This window comes from Callospermophilus lateralis, chromosome 3, assembly GCF_048772815.1.
Source record: "Callospermophilus lateralis isolate mCalLat2 chromosome 3, mCalLat2.hap1, whole genome shotgun sequence".
NCBI lineage: Eukaryota > Metazoa > Chordata > Mammalia > Rodentia > Sciuridae > Callospermophilus > Callospermophilus lateralis.
The window spans coordinates 183994938-184012520 of NC_135307.1; the positions used below are offsets into that span (position 1 = coordinate 183994938).

Here is a 17583-nt window from a genome sequence, read left to right on the forward strand (position 1 = left end):
ACAAGTCAGTAGCTCTTCCTGTGTATATGGTCATAGAACTATCCAGACAGTCACCCTCCAAAAGAAAGCTGTACCTTTAGACAACCCCTAGTCCTTGAGAACCACTGATTACTTTCTATTTCAATAGATTTGCCCAGTTTGGACATTTCACATAAGTGGAATCAGGTTTCGGGGGTTTTTTTTTGTTGTTGTTGTTGTTGTTTTAATCATGTCTTACGTAAGCAGCCAGGAAAGAGGGTGATTACCAAAGTAAAGTTCATGTACGCAAAGTCTTAGCAGGAAGAGGTCTTCCAGGCTGGGGGAATAGCACGCACCAAAGAATATGACTAGGGTACTGTGTGCTGTGCTGGAGCAGCCTGTGGCTCCTTCTCTTCATCAGGGTGGAGAGCAAGGCCTGAAGTTGAGGAGGTGAAGAGCCTGGGTCTCCATGGCCTGGATTCTGGGCTAAGGAGGTTGTGCTTTCCTGGCGTGAATGCTGACTTCACCCACCAAGGTGGATGGAATATCACTAGATCTTTTTTTTTTTTTTTTTGGTCCGATAGAAAGGTCTCCATAAGGGAATTCTAGGACTTTTCCTGAACAACGTATTTGAGTCTGTTTTTTGCTTCCCCCCGCCCATTTCACAGCTAACAGTATTTGTTTTAGTCAAAATTCTTGTATATTCATTTTTAAGCAACAGGAACCAAATTCATACTAACTGAAGCAAAAAAAAAGCCTAAAATACCCAAGGGCGGACAAAGGGTTTCAGGCATGGCTCAATCCAGGAACTCCAGCTGTGTCCTTAGGGCTCTGTCGCATGCCTACGTCCACACAGCAGGACTGATGGCTTCCAGCACACCCCCTCATGTCTCGGGAAGGCCCCTGTCTCCCAGGGACCACCATGACTGAGCAATGCTGACCTGCCACTGTGTCCTAGGAGGCTTTTGTCAGCTTGGGTCACGCCCACCCCGGTGGCAGGAGGAGGGGCTGCTTGCTTGACTTCCCCATCAGAGCCCCGCGGTGTCCGGTGGGATGGGCTCACCTCTGTAGTGGCTGCTCAGAAGCCACAGCCCAGTTTGTGGCTCAGTGTGGCAGACACCTAGGACCTCTAGACACCGTTCGTTCGCTGACTATCTGAACTCTCCTTCGTTTCTTAATTGTTGACTCTTTTACTGCCAACAAATTCCTCTGCTTGAAAACCCCGGTGGTGGGGACTCTGTGTTTAAGCCACTCGCGGTTTTGTTATGTTTCGTTCGTGACGCCAGGTAGAAATAAAAGGAGAAGGAGGGAGCCCCCTCAAGACCCACATGTTCTGGGTCCCCTCTCCCTAAGGAGCTCAGTGAAAACTGATGCTCTGCTCCTCAGGGGACATTTTCCTTTGGGAGACTTTCAATAATGCAGGTCCTCGGCTGCTGCTTCTAATAGACCTTCCCATTCAGATTCCATGGTCCACGGCCTTAATTCCACCTCAGCCACAGGTGGACACCTCAGCTGCTGTCCAGCTAATTTACCCACAAGACCCTCACTCCTCCAGACCACCTCTGTTCAGGATTTTTGGTCACACAAACAAGGACAGGACCAGGTGGACACCTTTGTCAGGAGAGCTGCGGTGCAGGGGTGGGGATGGCTGCAGTCCTGGGCCACGGTGCTGGTGGCTAAGGGAGACGGCGTGGGGTGTGGTTAGTGCGTGGACAGAAGATCAATCCTGGCTGCACCTCTGGGCCTCCGTTTCCTTGTCTTGGAATGATCACAGCCCTGCCCCCAGTTCATACTGAAGCCCATCTGAGATAAAGAACGCAAAGTCTCGGTAAATGTCTGGCAGAGAGTGAAAAATCAGGGAATATTTGCTATTGTTATTATTAGTAATAAAAACAAGCTCCTGCTGTAGCGGAATGGGCCCAGCCCTCTTTAATCTCCTTTACCCAAAGGAACAGGTGGCAGAAACTCCCAGGTGCACTTGTAGGACCCCAGGTAATAGAAGCTCAGATAATTACAAAGCATGTCATCTATTTATCAAAGATAACCCCTCGTGGCTCCTTCGAGAAATGCTTGTGTTGGGCTCCATCCAAACAGGCACTTTGTAGTCATTTCCAGATTTCTCTATAACGAGTTCATGTTTCGGATGCTTCTTCCATTCAGATGGCCTTAATTCTTCCATTAGCCTGACTTTGCAAGGGTTCGCTGGATTTTATATTCGCTCGTTATGTAATGAAAGATAAGCCGACCCTATTACCGGGAGAGGCCTGCACCAACTGGGAAGCCAGATAAGAACATGGGTCTGAACGCTGGGTCTGTCTGGCCAAGAGGCAAGAGGCCCCTAATGACAGACTGTTAAACTGCAGGGTGAAGGGGATGTCCCTGGGTGTCACGCATGCTGTCCGGGTGACGTGGGATTTGTGTTAGCACCTGCTGGGTGTCAAGAGCCAGCGGAGGCCTACTCCACTGAGAGAGGGGAGCCAGGAGGGCTCAGCCCAGGGGACGGAGGCTCTGAGGAGGCAGGGGAGTGTGTTTTCTGCAGCTGCTCAAATGACTGCAAATCCACAGGCTCCCAAATCAGGACCCTGGGCTGCAATTAAGTACCAGGAGGGCCACACTTCCTCCAGAGGCTCTGGTGGGGATCTGTCCTCGCCTCTTGTAACTCCTGGCTTGCAGCCAGGTCTCTCCAGTCCCGGCCTCCACCCACACTGCCTTCTTTTCTGTCAGTGGATGCCCTTCTGCCCCTCTTCTAAGAACACTTGTAGGGCTAGGCCAGGATCATCTTTCCAACTCAAGATCCTTGACTTAGTCACCTTTGCAAAGACCCTCTTTTTTCCAATACAGTGACATTTATGGGTTCCCAGGATTAGGGCCTGATATCTTGGTGTAAGTGGAACACCTACTAGGTTGGTACCAGCCATTGCTCCATATTGAGCACCTACAAGGTACTAGCCAGTGCTCTGGGCTCAGGAGCTATTATAAGACGTCAGAGGAACTCTGTGTAGATGGAGCAAAGGCTACCCTATGGTTTGAGTATGGATGGTGGCCCCAGGCAGTATCCAGCTTGGTCCCCAAGATGGCCTATTAGGAGGTCTATGGGCTTTTAAGAGCAGGGACCTAGTGGGAGGCCCTTACGTTCTTGGGGGTGTGCCCTCCAAAGGGGTTGTGGGACCCTGGTCTCTTCCTCTCTTTCTCTGTTTCCTGGCTCAAGATGTAACCACTGCTCTTGTGCCCCCTCCCGCTGCAAGGGGCTGCCCTTGCCAGAGGCCTAAACCAATGTGGCCCCTCCATCTTGGATTTGAGTCTCCAGAACTGTAAATTAAAATAAATCTCTCTTTTCTTCATAAGTCACCTGTGTCTGGTATTTTGTTATATAGTGATGCAAAGCTGACTAATACACCCTGTTTCTAAAAAATGAAGCAATGTTGTACTAGGGTCAGGGTACGGTGCTCTGGGTGCCAGCTCAGATGTGGGGTTATCACTTCCTAACTAGAGGTTCTGCCTTTTGCAGGGAGGAAACACGATCAAAGGAGTACAAATATTCTAATGAGTTCAAGGATACAAATCTAATCTGTGCCTCTACTGCCTCATCTGTACAATGGGAAAACTCAGTACCACGAGTACTAGTAGGCCCTGGGAGTGCTTAGCATAGTCAAGGGTCAGCAGGGTACCCCTTAAAACTGTCATTATCACTCCGTACAGGAGGTGACGCCTGACACAGAATGGGTTCTGTAAGTACTTTATGAGTGATTTAATGCCATCGGGTTCTTAAACAGAAAAACCTGAATTCCAGTCCAGCTGGGTCCCCTCCTGGCCACCTTCCAATTTCACCAGGTGTCTGAGGGATGGTGCAGTCCTGCTGCAGGTGGCTCAGAGGACGCCCTGATGCTAAGGTGTGCCAGGTAATATGACACAGAGTGCCATGTGCCAGAGATGTTGTCCCTGCAGAGAAGGACAAGGCCAGTCATCTCATAAATGCCAGGACCCCCTTGGCTCAGACCCCAGAGGCCACCCATTCCATTCCTGTCCCCTGCCCGGCTGGCTCGGCCTCACTGGCCCATATGACGTCGGCCCTTCTCCCTTAAAGATATGGCTGCCAGCAGGACTCACGCGCAGTATTGGAATCGGGCCCCTCTACAAAATTAAATATGCTCAAGGCTTCTCCCTCGACTTCGGCTTCTTAACTGATTAAACATTCATTTCCAAGACAAAAAGAGTCAATTTAGTATGAAAGATATATTTTGCCGGTTTAATTTAAAGCGCGGCACCTCCATCTGACCCCTATTTTCATAACTCAATAATTTTATCCTGTGTTGATTGTCTCATTTTGAGAGAGATATTGTATGTATAAATCAGTTTCTAAAATACCCAAAGAAACTCCAAGAGTGGAATTTATTAAGCGGCTTCTGTTAAGTCTGAAATCATTTATTTGGGAGTCGTCCTTGGGAAACGTCGGCGCTGCCGGGCCTGGTTTCCCCGGGGAGGGTTATCCTGGGAAGGGATGGAGCCTGGTGCTTTCAGACGAGTTCCCCGGGGAGCCTGGACCTTCCCTGAAGCCGGAGAAGCTCCTGGAAGGGGCTCAGGTCCCACTTGCCGTGGATCCTGGTGGCCCAGGAATCTGGGTTTCCCAGGCTGACCTCTCTGGATCACTGGGGTTTTATGGTCCAGTTGCAGGCCCCAGGGAACACAGAGGTGGAAACAGGGGTCATTGAAACATTCTGCCCCCCGCTTTCTCGGGGAACTTAGGCGATGGCTTCTCTCTCAACCTCAGTTTTTCCATCGGTGAAATGGAGATGGGGACCCCAGCTCTAGGGAAGTCACCAGCAGGAAAATGGGCACCTCACTCTGTCAGCTGAGCCACACTGGACAAGCATATGGGTTTGAGGTTCAGTAGACTTCCCCACCGCCGTCGCCACCCAGGCCACTGACCAGAGGCTCACATCCTGTGAACTTGGATCGAAGTCCCTTGTGCTGTTTTAGATCTTTGTGCTGAATTCAGATCCCTGTCTCAAAGCATCCTGCCAGAACTTATCCTTCTCCCAGCACACCCAGGGCTGGGGCCAGGCCCAGGGACCCCCACTCTAAGTCCTGGGCTAGTGTTCTGGGGGGCTGTTGGGGGACAGTACCTTAGTGACCACTTGCAGCTGGCTGGAGAGATGGTTTCCATGAGCTAGCCCACAGCTCGGGGGCAGGGCCTGTGTATTGACTCTGGGGGGTCCTTCAGAGACCTCCTGACCCCTCCCGCCTGCTCTTCCTGCTCGGAGCTCTTCCCCTCCGATATCCCTTCCCGCCAACCCTGCCCTGCTTGTTCCCTCCTCCCCCAAGGAGGCTTGATCTGTCCCTGTTGGATTCACATGAATTGAAACACAGGGACCAAAGGCCCCCAACCTTTGTTTCTCTGGACTTTGAAGCCACAGGGGGGCAGTAGAGATCCCCTAGTCCAATGGATTCTTTTTATAATTCTCAATGCAAAAGTGTCTTTGTTTTATGATTGCATCAGTTAGCTTTGCTGTGTAACAAACCACCCCACACTTGGTGGCTTAGTGCAGTGAATTCTTGTTAGTTCTCTGTGAGCCAGCAGGGTAGTTCTTTTGATCTCCATGGCTCAGGTGATTTCTGGGGTCAGCTTGCAGCTTACCTGGGACTATATGGTCCAAGATTCTTGTGGACATCTCAGTACTTGGCCCAATGTCAGCTGGGACTCATGGAGTGACCTGGTCACAAGTCTCTCATCACACGGGGACCTGGGCTTGTTCGTGGTGATAGTGGCAGCTTGGTGAGCCTCAGTGTGCAGGCACTTTTCAACCTCTGTCGGTATCACATGTGCTATGGTCCCATGGGCCAAAGCCAGTCATGTGACCAGAGTCCATGGTGTCGAAATAGACCCTGCCCCTCGAAGGGAGAGATGGCAGTTATACTATGGAAGGGGTGGATGCAAGGAGGCGGGACTGTGTGGCCCCTTTTGTCATCTGCCGTGATGACGTTCTGTTTTTCTGTGTGCTTTTGTTGTGACATTTAGTATCATCCAGTACTTAGAAGTTTAGGCTGTGTGCTCAGGCCGACCTAAGTTCAAACACAGCTGCCCCCCACTCGTTACCTCCCCACCCTGTGCCCAGAGCAAGGGAGTCCGCCTCCCTCACCCTCAGTTTCCTCATCTGCACAACAGAAGTAAGGTTCCTTGCTCATAGGAACTTAGGAAGTTTCAGTGACAGCTGTAGGTGACGTGGGGCACAGTAGGCTTTCGAGAAGTGCAAGCCACTGTGTTTGTTCATGCATTCATTTTATTGACAGGGTTTGGTGGCTTCAGCCTCGTCTCTATGTTTGTCCACCCTGACTTGCTGGGCATGGGCTGTGCCCTCGGAGTTAGGCCTTAAAAGTGGGCATTGGGAAGACAGATCAAAGGCCCCGGTGGCTGGAGATGGGGCAGCTGGGGGCCGGCAGGGGAGAGCATATCACTTACACTGGGACCTTGGTCAGGACTTGGAGCTTAATAGCAACAGAAAAGTGACAGTTCCACAACTTGCCAAAGAGCAGGGCCCCGAGGCAACTCCTCTTGGCCTTGTGACCAGGGGACGGATCCATCAGAGTAAATACAGGGGTGCCATGTTTTGTCTAATTTCCCTCTGGGTGTGGGAGTCAGGGTACAGATCTCTGCAATGGGCCTCCGACGGTCCTCATGGGGTAACTAGAGGCTCAAGGTTTCTTTGTAAGCATCAGCGTATGGATAACCCCCCCCCCCCCGTTTTTCAGAGGCAGTAAGCAAAAGAAATATGTCTTTTTACATTTTCTAAAACTCAGAAAAATGGCTTTAAACAGCTTTGGCTCCCCTGCTATAATTATTTATTTTCAAACACTCCTGCAGGGGCTGCTTCGTTTTCTTATCCTGCACTCCTTTTTCTTATAAATGAACCATCACTTCAATAAATCATTATGAAAACAGAGACTAACACCAGCTCTGAAAGGTTGAAAGATTTATGTAACACATTTATGTTCCCCATTTTCTCATTCTGGTACTCGGCTGCAAAAGCTAAGCTAATAAAAGCTGCTATTAATATTTCTTGTTGCCTAGCAACCCCAGAGCGGGAGTAATAGCTTGGGCTAGAAAAATAGATGACCGATAAGGAAAAATTCAATTCTTTTATTATCTCAGGGGAAATGGCCTTTTACTGGAACATTATGATGTACGAGTGTGAAGTTGAACACAAAAGATTTTTGCGCGTGTGTTTGTTTTTCTATTTTTAATGAACATTATTTTACCTCCACTAACTCTTTTAGGCCACTTTTATTTTCTTCCACACACACCCCACCCCTCCCACTTCATCCCTCATGCTTAATTTAGCAGCTATGGTAGTTAAGAATCTGTCAGCGTTTTTTAGTTTAAAAATGATTTCTGCAAAGGTTTACAACTCGGTCATAAAAATTCACTCCCTGTTAAAACTCAGGCCAGTGATAAGACTCCGCGCGGGCTGGCTCTCCACGCTCCGGATCACATTGGTTGGGAGATAAGATTCATGGTTTTCTCCAGAAGGAAGGTCAGAAAAGAACAAAACATGTTCTCTTCTGTGTGGAAGTTTTCTTTGGAACCTGGGGGCGTTGTCTCTTTTGAGAACCATTTGCTCTGAAGTTCGAGATGTTTCCAATGTGGGCCTGGACGTTTATTGAGCACATACGTGTTTATTTATTATGCAAAAATGGCGCCCTTCCTCCTCCCGGCGGCCTTGTGACAAGGCATCATTATGATTCCCATTTTTCAGAAGCAGAAACTGAGGCTTAGAAGGGCTACGAGGTCAGCCTGAGGCAGCTCTGTGTGCCGTGATGGGGCCACCTTGGTTCTCAACTTCCGCACACTGACAATGGATGACTTTCCGTTGCAGGTGGCTGTCCTGGGCATTGGCAGGTGTCCTGCCACATCCCTGGCCTCCACCCATTATTCCTGGCTTCTAGTCCTTCTTCCCTAGTCAAAATCAAAATTTAAAAATCTTTGTAGCCGGGCGTGGTGACGCCCGCCTGTAATCTCAGCAGCTCAGGAAAACTGAGGTAGGAGAATCGCGAGTTCAAAGCCAGCCTCAGCAACGGCAAGGTGCTAAGCGACTCAGTGAGACCAAAAGTTCAATCTCTGGTATCCCCGCCCAGGAAAAAAAAAAAAAAAAATCTCTCTAGACACTGCCCACTGTCTACTGGGGGCCAGAATCAACCCTGGTCGGGCACCACTGCATGCTCTCCCCTCTGCTTAAAAGGTTCTCCCCCCTCATCCTGGGGAACTCATATTCCTGCATTAGAACCCAGTTCAGAAGTCTTCTCCCTGGGGTTTTCTGGACCCTCCTGGCTGAAACGAGGAAGAGGCAAGTGCAGTTCTTACCTCAATCATCAAAGTTAAGGTAGAGCCCCAAAACTTAGTAAATAATATTTTCATGCAATAGTTTTGTTTGTTTGGTTTTTGTTTGGGGCACCAGGGACTAAACCCAGGGCGCTTAACCATTGAGCAACGTCCCCAGCCCTTCTGATTTTTTATTTCAAGACAGGGTCTTACTAAATTGCTTAGGGCCTTGCTAAGTTGCAGAGACTGCCCTCCAACTTGCAATCCTCCTGCTTCAGCCTCCTGACTCGCTGGGATTATAGGCGAGTGCCACCAAACCTGGCTTAATGCAGCAGTTAATTTTAAGAACCCAATTAAACACACACAAAAGAAAAAACATGATAAACAATATATCAAAAATTTACATAAATGTGGGAACAGTCTAAATTCATGGTTGTCTGTGGCTGCCCATTTTTGTGCTCATCTTCTCCGTCAGCCTGGGACAGCCTAAGGCCAGGCCTGGGCTTTGCACCGTTCTCTGGCACCAGCACCTAGCCAGGGGCCCAGCTTCGATATCTGGTTCTGAATGAGCAGAAGGAGAGATTAGCTTGAGCCTGGCTAGAAACAGGGCCGAGCCAGAACACGCAGCCGGGTCTGTGACTCCAGCCCAGTGCTCTTGGCCCCGTAGAGGGTGTGCAGAATGCTTGCCAGTGAAACCTGGGCCAGGGGAGGTTGGAGGAGGCCCTCGGGGCTCCATCTGGGAGCAGATGGGGGGCAGAGAGCGGCAGCCAGTGGACTTCCCCTGAGCCAAGGGCTTCACATCTTCTTTGGTAGGCAGGGGCTGGCACGGCGACCCGCCAGCATGGAGAGTCCTCCATGGCAGAACCACAACAGCCCAGCCCTGGCACTGCCCCTGCACACGCGTGTGGCCAGACGTCTTGTCTTGGCCTCTGGACAGCATGGGCCACACTTTGTTTGACCCTCTAGGGAACTTTTCTTCATGAATGGATGCATTTCCTGTAACTGTGCTCTGCTGACACTTATTTAACACCTACTGTGTGCCTGGCCCCCCACTTAAGTAAGCACTCTGTATTTGTCTCCCCTGTAATCCTCCACCCTGGGAAGGAGCCTGGGCTCCGAATCTCACCTATGGGGGCTTCCGATGAGTGAGGGAGTGAGCGAAGGAGCAAGGGCGAGACAATGAGCCAGGACTGAGCCCCACGGGCCGTATCTAGCCCCAGCCGAGCCAGTCACGCTCATAAGCGACCACAGTGTGAAGCTGAGCGGCTCAGAGCTCACAGTGGAAGTTCTGCGGGGCTCAGAGGTGAGTGAAGGCAGGGAGGGCTTCCTGGAGGTGGTGGCCTTGGGGCTGAGCCCTAGGGACCAGAGGACAGTGGCCAAAACCAGAAATAAGCAATCTTCACCCCTGTATGGACCTTCCTGTTCAGAGCCATCTACCTCTTCTGCTAGAATTCATGAAACAGCTTGTCATGGTTTATGGCCCCTTAGCTGCCCTCAGAACCGCCCTCTCCACCCGCTGCCAGGCGCTAATCGGTGCCCTGACCTCCCGCCTCCGGGAGTGCAGGGGCCAGGTGTTTAACCGTCACTCCAGGCAGGGTGCCAAGCCTGGCAGCGGGAGCTCCTGGCTGCTCCCAGTCACGAGGGAGGGCTCAGGGAGGCGCGCCGCCCCATTCGTCAGCGCAGCTCCTGTACGACTCGTCTAATGGCCCTTTCCTCCCAGCGCATATTCAGAACCATGTTTGGGAAAATGAGCTTTTAATGTACCCTCGGCTTTCCTGAGAAGCCATCTCTGGCTCCGCGGAATGTCTGGAGCCCATAAAACGGGAGATTCATTGGAGTCATTTCCCCGGGCTCTGGCTGGATAATAAAAAGTCCCTCTCGTGCGGCTTCTCTCGTCTTGTGGCTTTGTCCATTTAGAACTCGGCGGAGTCTTCATAAAGGACAGCAAGACAAATAAAACTCATCTACATATTAACACTCCCGGGAGGGTGCGCGGCTTGTCCAGGAAAAGCTCCCTGTGAGGTGTCCTCGGGCCGTGAGCTGCTCTGGCGGCAGCCTGGTGCCCACGCGTGGCACTGAGCTGAGAGCGTGGAGTCCTGCCGTCTCTGCTCTGCCTGGTGGGTGACCTTGGGCACTTCTTCTGAGCCTCCTGTAAGATGGAGCCAATGTCGGCTGCCGCAGGAGGTGACCGTGAGAATCCAGTGTGCCAGTTCCTGGTGCCTAGCTTCCAGGGTGGGGTACAGCAGGTGTCTGGAGAGGGTTTGTTGATTGACTGTATGAATGAAATGAAGATTCAGTGCTGTGTAAACGCCTCTCAAATTGTAGAATGCTGTGTTCATCGTTGCTGGAGAATAAGTCAGATGGTGCCCCGTGGCCTGTTCTAACAGTGCGGTCCACTGTGTCTCATCCCGACTTTGGGGGGAGATTGAATTATCCTCATTTTTCACATATATACCCAGGATTCAGACGGGCAGGGGTGCCCGTGCATGGTGGCCCATGTGTATACTCTCAGCTCTTTGGAAAGCTGAGTCAAGTTCAAGGCCAGGCTGAGCAATAGTGAAAAAATAAAATAAAAAATAAAACAGGCTGGGACCGGAGCCCAGAGGTAGAGGAAAAGGAAGTGGGGTGAGCAGCGTGTGAGCTGGGGGAGCTCTTTCTCACTGAGGGAGGCGTTCTTAGCTCTTCCTCCTCACCCCAGAAACTGATACCCTGGCCAGGAGTCGGGAAGCCTGGGTCCTCTTCCTGTCCTGCCACTAGGATGGATTGCCTGAGGCAGTCACTTTCCTCCCAGCCTCTCTTTTTTTCTTCTGCAGAATGGACAGAACCCAAGTTACCCCCGGGACACTGTGGCCAGGGTGGAGGGAGGGTGCATCTCTAAGTCGTTTAGTGAGTGGGCCAGAGAGAGGCTGTTGTCCTTCCGGTTGCAGATCAGAGTCACGGGTCAGGAGAGCCCAGTGGTTAGGAGGGAGGGCTCTGGGGTCAGGCAGTGTCTGCTGCATGTGTAGACAGCTGTGTGACCTCAGCCAAACTCCTTAACCTCTCTGTGCCACAGTTTCTTCACGGGTTGTTATGAGGAGTGAATGAGATATTCTAGATGTATCCAATCTGTGCTGAAGGGCTTCTGCCTGGTCCCACAGGGAGCGCTGGAGTGTGAACCAGACCACCGTGTGGCTGACATGTGCATCAGCACAGGAGTGGGCCAGTGCCCCTCCCCACCAGCTCCGGGGGTGGGGAACCTGCCTGGAACCGCTGGACAGAGGCTTCCTAGGTGGAGTCCCTAAGTTCTCTGATGACCTGGTGCTTGCTGCCCGGAGAACTTCACCACACCATGGAAGGTGCAGCCTTTCTCCCCCAGGAACCAGAAGAGCTGCCCGACTCCGAGTCTCCCCTTCCCCTCCCCCACCACCGGCGCAGGCCTCGGAGCCCACACTCTGGTGTAGACAGTTCCCAGCCCACGCCCACAGGACCCCAGGTCTCCTTAATATTGCAGAGCCTTGTCCCCGCGAGGCTTCCTGGGCACCGTGCACAAAGGCCCACGCGAGTCAGGAACAAGATATAATAAAGACAGAGAGGAGACCAGGGCGGGGGGTCCAGGGGCCTCTGTAGCAGCAGGAGGCAAAGTTCCCCTGACTCCTCCCGAGGGCCGTGTGTGATTGCTCAGGTGGGGCGTCTCAGCAAAGCCCACCTTCAGGATCATGGGAGGAGAGCAGGAGCAGATGGACAGAAGGACTCGAGCTGGACATCTGTAGCTCTGGCAGCAGCTGGATCAGGAGAATCAGGACTTGGTCAAAAGCACAGAGTGACAACCAATTGCAGGACCTTCAGCTAAGATCCTCGAACCAAAGGGTCAGCCTGAGATGGTCACCAGCCCCTCCCACGGCCCCCTCCTCTCCCTTGGGAACCCCAGGGCTCAGGACCCTGCGTCTGAGCACACAAGACTCCTGTCAGCCCTGCCTGTTGTCTGCCTGTGAGCTTGACTGTTCTTACTGCTCCTGTGTCCCGGTGTGGAAGTGAGTTGCCTCCAGCAGGCAGATGGCCCGTGTCCTTTGGCATGCGCCTACTGGGGTGACCCTGGTCACATTAAACTGGAGCTGTCTTCCCATAACTACCTGCAGAGGGGTCCCCAAATGCAGGAGGGAGCAGCCCCCCCCCACACACACGGTGGGAGACCTGCTCCCCAGACAGGCCTCCACGGCACGAGTGAGCAGTGACCAGCCAGCTACACTGGGGACAGAACTGTCCTCTGGGAACGGGAGCTTGGCCTCCGCCACAGCCCTTAACCTTAACACTCCCGCTGCGTCTCTGTGCCCTGCCCTGCCCAGAGGGGCTGCCACACTGCCTTGATTCACCTCTCTGGCTTTGAACTTGGACAGACCTGGGTGTAGACCGGCGTTCTGTAGCCACCTGCCGTGTGGAACAGGTGCTCGGGTGGAACTTTAATTTGCTTGGGTGGAAAATGAATGTGTTAACAATCCACACCTCATGGGGTCGTTTGGAAAATTAAATGTTTATAAAGTGCTCAGCACCGTGGTCATAAAAATGCTGCCGCTTGTCTCCAAACACTCTCTGTGTGAGCCTCTTTTTTCTCTCTCTCTGCTAACCCACACGGAAGACCTTTCTGGCTCTCCCAAAACACCCCCCTGCCCAAGTGTTGGTAAGCCAAGTTGTGGGGTGTCCCCCTCCGTCTGCACACTCCTGCACACGCCTCTTTGTGGTTGTCACGGCAACCATCTCCCGTCACTGCCCGTGGCCTGGGCCTGGTGGGGCTCCTGTGGGTGCTGTTGCCCGTGGTGATCCCACAGCCTGGGGGTCTCTGGACCTAGGATCCAGACTTTCCCCTGGAAAGCTGAGGACCCCCATATACAGGATTCCCTGACTTAGAAGTTGGTTTAGGGACTATTTTAGTCAGGTTTTTTGCCGCTGTGACTAAAGGAATCTGACCAGCACAAGGGTAGGGGAGGGAGAGTTTATTTGAGGCTCACGGTTTCAGAGGTCTTAGTCCAGAGAAGGCCGGCTCCTTCCCTTGGGGCTGGGGGTGAGGCTGAACCCCATGGTGGAAGAGTGAGGCAGAGGGAAGCAGCTCACAGTGATCATGAAGCAGGGAGAGGGCTCCAGCTCCAGAAACCAAAGCCATGCCCCCAGCCACGCCCCCAGTTAACCACTTCTCCAGCCACAGCCCACCTGCCTCTAGTGACAGGTTGACCCCTTCAGGGATCAGTTCACTGCTGGGTTACGACTCTCACCATCCAGTCATTTCTCCCCTGAACCTTCTTACATCGTCTCACACGTGAGTTTTGGGGGACACCTCGCATCCAAACCATAACAGGGACCCTCGGGTCTGACTGAGCATCCTTGGGGTCCCCCCAACCGGGGTCCCCCCAACCCTCAGCAAACTCTCAATATAGTTCTATCAAACAAGTACAGTTTTCTCCCAAAGGAGCCTGGTAGTTGAGTTCAGGCCCACCAGGAAGCAGCCTGCAAACAGGACTGGGCACAGGAAGAGATCCGTTGGGGGCAGAGGGAGGAACTGGAGGTGGGAGCAACTGACTGTGGGCTTCAGTGCCGGGCTGGCCTCTGGGGGGGACCAGGGACAGAGGGGCTTCTTCCCGGTCTGTTAGTCACTGTTTGCCCCCATGTCCTTGCCGCACTTTCTTATTTGTTCCATTTAGAGATAATGACGGTAGCACTTACCACACTTTTAAAATTACTTTGGCTTTATAGTACGTTTTAACATCTGGCAACACAGTTTGCCCAAAGTTCTTTTTTTTTTTTCCCGGTGAAGTGCATCCATTTCTTCTTCCACATGTATTTTTAAGTCGCCTTTATGAGACTATTGGAATTTCATCAACAAATTAAGATGGGGAAAATTTATATCATTACATTGTATTATTCAGAAAACAATGTGAATTTCCACTTAAATAAATAATGTTTGCCTCTCCTTCTAGTTTTATATATTATAGATATTTGCACATGTGTGTGAATCCAACATATTTCTTGTTTGGGTTTTTTTTTTTTTTTTCTTTCTTTCTTTTTTTAAATTAAAAATTTTTTTTTTTTTGGATAGTGCTGGGTAAGGGGCCAGGGCCTGGCTCATGCTAGGCAGTTGCCATTGAGCTACACACACCCCCTCCTGTCTTCACACTTTCTTCTTTACAGTTTCATATGCTTGCATTGCCGTCACGATTAGAGCTTTATGCTCACTAACTTGTTTGCTGGTAAGTGGGAGGTCGTTGCAGTAGGGAAAGCAAAATGCAGACATCTGTCATTCACTTCTACTGTGCCCCAAAGAACGTCACAGAAGCAGCCACTCTGAATTGTCGTAGTCTCTCTTGTAGAATTATTATTATTATTCCTTCAGTAATGAGGATAGAACCCCAGGGGCACTTAGCTACTGCGCCACATCCCCAGCCCTTTTTATTTTTTATTTAGAGACAGGGTCTCACTAAGTCACTTAGGGCCTCGCCAACTTGCTTTGAACTTGCAATCCTCCTGCCTCAGCTTCCGGAGCCACTGGGATTACAGGCATGAGCCACTGTGTCCAGCTCTTGCATTAATTTTTATCTGACTGCCTCGAATTAGAATTTCTTAGCATTTGAGGTTTGGGGATTTCTGAATGTCTCTCACATCCACCAAGAAACTGCTTTCCAGTTTCTTTGCATTGAGTTGAACTGTCACTTGGAGTGATGAATAGCAGGGACAAGTGGCCTTTGTCTTTTGTCTTCTCCCCAGTTTATCAGCACTGCCATTCACACTTGGCATGAAGTCATTTTCTTTAGCATACATTTTTTAAATATTTATTTTTTAGTTGTAGTTGGAACAATACCTTTACTTTATTTATTTACTTTTTATGTGGTACTGGGGTCTGTGGCTTTCTGTTTTATTCAGCTTTTTTCACAGCTGTGACTAAAAGACCCAACCAGAACAACTGTAGAAGAGGAAAAGTTTATTTAGGGGCTCATGGTTTCAGAGGTCTCAGTCCATAGACAGCAGACTTCATTCCTCAGGGCTCAGGTGAGGCAGGATATCATGGCAGAAGAGTGTGGCAGAGGGAAGCAGCTCACATGACGATCAAAAAGCAGAGAGAAACTCTACACAACAAATACAAAATACATACCCCATAGCCACGCCCCCAGTGAACCACCTCCTCCTGCCAGTTACCACTCAGTTAATCCCATCAGGTTAGGGCTATGGCCCAGTCATTTCTCCTCCAAACCTTCTTGCATTGCCTCACTTTTGGGAGGTACCACATCTAAACCACGACACTTTCTTTTTATAGACATTTCCCACATCCTTCTGTATTAAGGTTACACCATCTTCTTAAATAAACAGCTTATTACACCAATATCTAGACAATTATTACCACTGATTGTATATGTTATTCTCTTACCATTTTTGTAGGCTTGAGCCCTGTAATTACACCCCTTCCCACCCTGCAGCTGTATGCATCTGGTTCTTTCTTTCCTCAGCCTCATCTCTCCTGGAGGCCTATTGGCTTATCTATTTTTGTTTATGCATTTTCTTGAGAGACCTCTCAAGAGTTATGTTTCAATTCTATAACTTCTCTTTCCCTTAATTTATTCATTTTCCCTTTTGTGTTTATTAGTCTCTTCCTCTTTCTTTCTCTAGAAGTTTAAATTTTTCATTTTCGATTCTCTAACTCATTTACTTTTATTGTTTATTGTTTAATAATAAAAAGTTCATTGCTGTACTTTTTTTTTCCCGAGTATGGCTTTGTATCTTGTAAATTTTGAAATGAAATGTTCTCGCATCTTTTTCTTCTTTCTTCCCAAAGCATAGCTTTGTGGATTTTATATATATTTCATTATATTTTGTATTTTGCACAAGCAAATACAAAGGAAAAATAAATTCATTAAAATTGCACTATGCACAGATAACTACTGTCAACCTACCATTGGCTGAGTTTCTTTTCAGTCATATCTTTCTTGCATTTAGGCACATGAAGGGGAACATAATACGGTGCCCTCTTCTGCTTCTAGTCTCTTCTGTCGAGCTGTTCTATGGCTGGTTTCCTGTGACAGAGTGTAATGGGTCTAGGTCCATAACTGTAGGTCCTTTTCTTCTTCTTGCTGCTGTATGGGTGTTGCGTTCTGAACTGAACCTTCTGTCGACGGACATTTGGCCAAATGCTGATTCTTCTCTACTCTCCCTTGGCCTGGGTACCGTAGGGGTGTGAACATGACTTTTGAGGGTGGGGTCTTGGGAGAGGGCGTGAGAAGTGTGTCCCTCAGCCTGACCCACAGGGAGCTCTGGACCATGAATGGCACAAGCCCCTGGCTTCTTAGGGCAAAGGGGTTGACCTCCTGGGGTCCAGTGTTGGTTGGTCGCTGGCCATAGGCTGGGGGTTGAGTAACCCCCTGGGGTCGGTGGCATCTGTTGGCCAGTGTTCTGGGGAAGGGGGCAGCTGTGAGACTTTCCCAGCCAGCATTCCCAGGGGCTGACAGGTGGGGAGCCGGCCCAGTGAAGGCGACCTGGGCACGGCCCCAAGAGCTTCTACGACATCAGAGGTTCTGCACTAGAACAGTTTTGTCCTCCAGGGGACATTCGGTGACTTCTGGAGGTATTTTTTTGAATGTCATAACTGGAGTTGGTAAAGGCCGGGCGAGCCCCTCACAACCGAGAATCATCCCAAAATGTCAGTGCTCCGGAGGGGAAGCCCTCTGCAACAGCAGCACAGCAAAGTCTTCCAATCAACATCCTGTGGGCTCGCCTTTTCAGGTTCTGTATCTCTGCGTGGAAGTGGCCCTCCGTGTGGTTGGCTGTGGCTCCTGGGGCTGACTCTGTGCAGTCCTGAGCCCTGGTCTCGCTCACCTGGTCATCAGCCCGGCACATCCGATCCAGGCTGGTGGCATTAAGTGCCCTATAGGCGCTGATAACTTCCAAGCTTTAATCTCCAGCATGAAGGTCTCTACGGATATGTAACTTGACCTCTTCAAAACCGAGGCCCTGGGCCGGGCATGGCAATGCAGCCTGTGATTCCAGCAGCAGGGGAAACCAAGGCAGAAGGATGGCAAGTTCAAGGCCAGCCTCAGCAACTTAGCAAGACCCTGTCTCAAAATAAATAAATAAAAGTGCTGGGGATGTGGCTCGCGGGTAGAGCCCCTACCTCTGGGTTCAGTCTCCAGGATCATAAATAACCAACCGACCCGGGCCAGGTCCGTCCTCCACTGCCAGCTCCTGGTCTCCACGTGTGACGGCTCCCTTCTCTCAGATATCTGGGTCACGCTGCGGTCCTCCTCGACTCCTGTGAGTCTCAATGAGGCTCTGGCTCGGGGCCGTTCAGTGCCTTCACG

The 17583-nt window shown here is 50.7% G+C and overlaps 1 protein-coding gene across 4 annotated transcripts in view; it reads left to right on the forward strand.

The window, feature by feature from the left end:
* Window positions 1–17583, forward strand: part of Tox2 (TOX high mobility group box family member 2) — a 125342-nt gene that overhangs the window by 79837 nt on the left and 27922 nt on the right. The gene's annotated exons all lie outside the window — the stretch shown is intronic.